The sequence below is a fragment of the Pteropus alecto genome, unplaced genomic scaffold, assembly GCF_000325575.1.
Source record: "Pteropus alecto unplaced genomic scaffold, ASM32557v1 scaffold76, whole genome shotgun sequence".
Lineage (NCBI taxonomy): Eukaryota > Metazoa > Chordata > Mammalia > Chiroptera > Pteropodidae > Pteropus > Pteropus alecto.
Genome location: NW_006443138.1, coordinates 24,128,531 through 24,134,200, shown reverse-complemented (window position 1 = coordinate 24,134,200; position 5,670 = coordinate 24,128,531). Strand labels below are relative to the sequence as shown.

Genomic DNA, 5,670 nt, shown 5'->3' with positions numbered 1-5,670 from the left:
GGTTTTTACGATTTTCAAAAAATATGCAAATACAAGATTATTTTATTCCTCATGCTCTTACCATCTTTATCGTGACTGTCTCTATTCTTTCAACTTTTCATCTTTATATCTTTGCTCCAACATACTAATGTCTTACACTTATAGAATGAGGTGGGAGGGAGATTATAGATAGGGAAAAAATGAGGAGAATAATTTATAATTCAATATGCTGCTAAAAGTGAAAAAGAAAGTTAAATGACCACGTATTGTACTAAAAAAAAAAAAAAGCAGTAAGATATAAAAATCATAACCAAATGTAACCATTTTTGCTTGAGTAAGTGAATTTCAGTCAAAATAGTTTGTATGTATAGTCAAGGCCTCAATTTCTTAAATTAAAGTAATGACAATTTCTCTGACTGGAAATAAGATGAGATAAATATGACTCTTCTTTTTCTTTTACCTTATATTAAAAAAGCTCAAAGCATTTGCAAAATGCTTTCATTAAGCATGGTGTTCTACCTGATATAGCTTGTATAAGAGGGGAAAAAAAATTACACTCTGAGAACAGTCTAATCAAGGGCCAAAGGTGGCTCTAGAGGAGAAATTCTGAACTGTAAAAAAGGTATTAAGTTGTGACTTTCAATTAGCTCAGAAATGAGCTCTAACGCTCCCTGACTATGTCTTCAAGAATGACACCTTGTATTCCTCCAGTAATTGGGATGTCAAAGGGTAATTTGAGGCTATTCCAAAGGACTCAGTGTCTGATTTTGTTAACTGCTAAATTAATTACTGGTACATAATGAAAAATTATCAGATACCACTGAATTCTTGACAGGTAAAAAATGTTCTTAAGAAATTGTGACATTGAGATTTTTAATTTTTATCTTACAGCTTTCTTTCTTCAGAAATATGAAAATCTGTTCAAATCGATGAGGTTTTTTATTTGTGGGTGGGAGTGAAGGAGCAGCTGAGAAACCTTTTGCAAAGTCTACTGTAATATTAATGAATATATATTATAAGATAAGATATGAATAACATTGATTTTCAAAACACTTTGAACCTACTACTTCTAGGGCTGAATACTTTCAAAGGAAGAGGCCATATGTTGAGAAACCACAATAACATTCTTCCATCACCTGCGGACCAGATATTCAGCTGCTCCATCAATTGTCCTCATGTAGTAGCAACAGGAACTACTTACCCACACTAAGTAGTCTTCTCCAGTTCTGCAACTAGATGAAGGTCATGCTGCACCTAGGTCACAGCCAGGCTGAAATTGCATAGCACCATCTTAAGATGGAGTCAAGGGAGAGCAATAATGGATATAAAAGGAAGGGGTGGGGGAGAAATCATAATCACCCAAAATGAATCCTGAGCATGAAGTGAATAAAGGTGCATTCCAGAGAGTTATTGATAATTTAGGGACAAAAGTCTAAAGCTGGAGTTGTGGGACAAGTTGGAAGGCAAACTTGGGTATAGTTGATTTGAAGCATCTGGAATAAGGGAGGATGCTGTCTTTAGCAAGACAGAGATTCCCTTGCCTAGGAGTGATAAAGATGAGGAGAGGGAGGAGAGGAAGGGGAGAAAATAGGGGGAGTGAGCATGAACATATGGTGAACACAAGAACTTGCTAAATGTTTGCCTCCAAGTGTGGCTTTATGAATCACTTGCATAGGAATCCTCTGGGAAGCATGTTTCAAACACAGACTCCTAGACCTCCTGAAATCAAATCGCTGGAAGTCGAGTCTAGGAATTTAAACTTTTAATACACTTCCCAGGCACATTTAGGCACACTTACATTTGTATACTAAGTTTTTTACCTGTATTGTTTTGTTTAAACCTCCAACAGCTCTACAATGCTGTGCTATTATTATCCTCTCCCTAAATAGGAAACGGATTCAGAGAAGCTGACTGATCCCTGGTGGAAGGTACATACGTAGCAAAGCCAGAATGCAAACTCAGATATTCAGATTCCAGATTCTGTGATTTTTAATCACTATATCATCCTTAAACTTTTTCTGTAAATTGGCCAGATAGTCATTTAAGGTGTCATGGGCTATATGACCCATTGCAACTACTTAACTCTGACACAGACAATGTGTAAACAAGTGGGCTGTGGCTGGGTGTTCCAACAAACTTTTCAAAAACAGGCACAGGTCTGATAATATCTGCTCTTGACTCAAAATCTCTTTTCAAAGTGTAATGTTCAGAATGGCAGCATCCTGGAGGCTTGTTAAAAATACAGAATCTTGGCCTGCTCCAGAATTGCTGAATTATAATCTGTATTTAACAAGATCCCCATCTGATTTTTATGCACAGTAAAGTAGGAGAACCTACTTAGAGGACATTTTCAAAGAACTTCCCCGAAACACTTTATTGCGTTTGCTATCCCTCCTTTAAGTGCATGAACTCAGCTTTAATAGTAAGTGTACTGACTGCTTCCAAAAAAAGTTTAAAAATAAAAAATAAAAATAAATAATACAACTTTTTAATCAGGAAAAAAACTCTTTCAATTAAACTCTAATCAATTATTGATTACTTCTCATATTGTCTTTATTCTTTGCAGCACATAGTCAGTTTTCATCTCCAAAAAGTGGGAAAAGAGTGGGAATGGGATTATTATTTAACTTTTTATTTGGTATAAACTTAGAGAAAAGTTTTATGGATATTATAAAGTACTCCCCTGTTCTCAGATTAATCAATCTTTACATTTTGATATTATTTGCTTCATTATTATATCTCTGTCTAGATAGAAAGATAGGTAAGTTGGTAGATAGATAGATGGATAGATAGATAATAGATAGATATTTCTCAAAATCATTGGATAGTAGATTACAGAAATCATGTCCCTTTATCCCTAAATATTTCAGTATGGATTTCTTAAGAATAAGATAATTTTTTATACACAGTACAGTTTTTAAAATCAGGAAATTTAATATTAACATACTACTATTATCTAATTTACAGTATATTTTCAAATTTTGTCAATTGTCCTATGTGGTGTCATTTGTTGTATTTAGTTCTCATGTCTCTTTACTCTCCTTTAAACTGGAAAAGTTCCTCAGTCTTTGTGTTTATGGACCTTGATAGTTTTTGAAGAGTACATGCCAGTTATTTTCTGGAATGTCCTTCAATTTGAATTTGTCTGATATTTCTTCATAATTAAAATATGTCATGCATTTTTGGCAGGAATATCACTAAAGTGCCATTGTGTTCTTGGTGCATCATATCAGGAGGCATGTGATGACACTTTGTCCCAATGTTGGTGATATTAGCTTTGATCACTTAGTTAAGGTAGTGTCTGCCAGGTTTATCTACTGTAGAGTTACTATTTTTCATTTTGTAATTAATAAGTAATTTATGGGGAGATAATTTGAAAGTATATAAGTATTCTATTCATCAAATTTTACCACTAGTTTTAGCATTTATTGATGATTTTCTAACTCTACCATTCTCTCTATATGTGGTAGTTGGCATTCTACAATAAGGAAGAGCTGTCTCTTCTTTCCCATTTATTTATTCATCTATTAGCTTATATCATTACAAACTCATGGATTCTCTGAGATAATATTTGCGTCAGTCAAGGTGATCTTAATGCACACTGAAGTGTGAGAACCACTCTTTGAATAAAGAAAGTAAAACCCAAAGAGATTATTTAGCTTACCCAAGGTCAGAGAATTAGTGAAGACTAAAACCCTCTCTCTAAACCTAGCATCTTTTTCATATCAGTAATCCTCCAACCTGGAGAGCCAACACCTACTGGATCATCTAAAGGTGAATCACCTGGGAAACGTATTAAAATGCCGTTTCCAGGTCTCATCTCCAGAGAGAGTGTGATTCATACGTCCTATATAAGGTCTTGAAAGTTGTACTGGGAAAAAAAATCAAACTAACAAGGAGTACTTTCTATCTACACATGTCAGTAGTTTTTTAGAAGAAAAATAGCTACTATGATATATCTTTGATTCTAAGATAAGGAATTTAAGAGGCACCATCAATTTAAAAATAGTTTTAAGGCAAAAAAAGAAACGATGTAACATTGAATATACACATTAAATGTATACATTATATGCATTTCAGATTTCAGAAAGATTAAAATATAAAAATGTTTATTTTAACTTTGTGGAAATAGCAACATAAGATCTTTGGGGACTTTATGACTTTACATGATTGAAATAATTAGGTAACTATTCTACTTCATATCACTTATATTAATTACAATTGGTTTTTGATTAAATTATGTAGTAATGACTTCCCTCAGTGATAGACTGACAGTTTCATGAGTTCACTTTCAGTATTTAGTTAGAGTTTATATTAGTTGTCCACAGTCAGCATTAGCCAGATTGGTATATTACAACAACAGTCATTGTCTAAAGCAACATTTCTCAACTACTAGTGACATTGGGAACCAGATAATTCCTTGTTGGTGAGAACAGTTTTGTGCATTTTAGGATGTTGAGCAGCATCCTTGTCTTATATGTCGGTACTATCATCTACCCAATTAGTGACATCAGAATTACTTCCAGACAGAATGACCCTGAAGGGTAAAATAACCCTTGATTGATAATCAATTGTAGTTGGTCAAATAGTAACCTCTCAGAAGATAATTTTACCAGAAAATGACTTGTAAATGTAAAATTATTTGGGGGGAAGAAAGTCTTTAGAAGTATAGTAAAAGATCTCAAGATGAAATAAGCCTGGATTTATGTGGACCCTAAATCAAATGGCTGGTGTCCTTATAAAAGAGAGGCGGTGTCTACAGCCATGTCACCCTGAACGTACCTGATCTCATCTGATCTCGGAAGCTAAACATGGTCGGGCCTGTTTAGTACTTGTATGGGAGACCACCTCGGAATACCAGGTGCTGTAGGCGTTTAAAAAATGAATGAATGAATGAATGAATGAATGAATGAATGAATAAATAAATAGAAGAGTGGCAGAAATGATTTGGGAGATACAGATATTCAGACAGATAACAAAGACAGACGTAGAAATTAGTGTATGGTGCCACAAGCCAAAGAAAACCTTCAGCCACCAGAAGCAATAAGAGGGAAAGAAGAATTCTCTCTTCAAGTCTTTGGAGCTAGTGTGGCTCTGCCAATGACTTGAGTTTGGACTTCTGGCCTCCAGACTGTTAGAGAGTAAATTTCTGGTTTTAAGCCACCAAATTTGTGGTTATTTGTTGTTGCAGCCCTAAGAAACTAATACACCACTAGCCTAAGAAAAAGAGGGGCTTTAATTCCTATTATATGCATGTTTATTTTTATTGTCATTGTTATTTAATTACGGATGATAGAAATACAATTTGCACTAACAGCAAAGGGTATTTATTCATGGGAAGGAAATTAAGGTATCTGAATTAATCAAATAAGAGCTGACCAGTCACACTGTGCAAAGTTAGGAATTCATCTAAGCTTTAGGAAAAAAGAAAAATGGAAATACATACTTTGCCCACTCTCTTTCTCCATTTATTATTTCTCTCTTCTCTGCTTCTCTCTGCATAATGGCATGCTCTACCTCGTAGGGACCAAGGCCAACTATAGTCCCCAAGTTTCACATCTGAAAGTTCCCATTGGCAACAAGAGCCTGACTTCTCTGCCCTCAATCCAATTTGTAAATTCTGGTAAGAGAAGACATTCACCCTGCATTGGTTAGATGCTCACTCCTAGAACAATCAACTGTGGTAGGGGC

At 34.7% G+C, this 5,670-nt stretch overlaps 1 pseudogene; it reads left to right on the top strand.

The window, feature by feature from the left end:
• The first annotated feature begins 4,733 nt into the window (after positions 1–4,733).
• On the top strand, positions 4,734–4,852 carry LOC112472549 (annotated as a pseudogene).
• Positions 4,853–5,670: the final 818 nt, after the last annotated feature.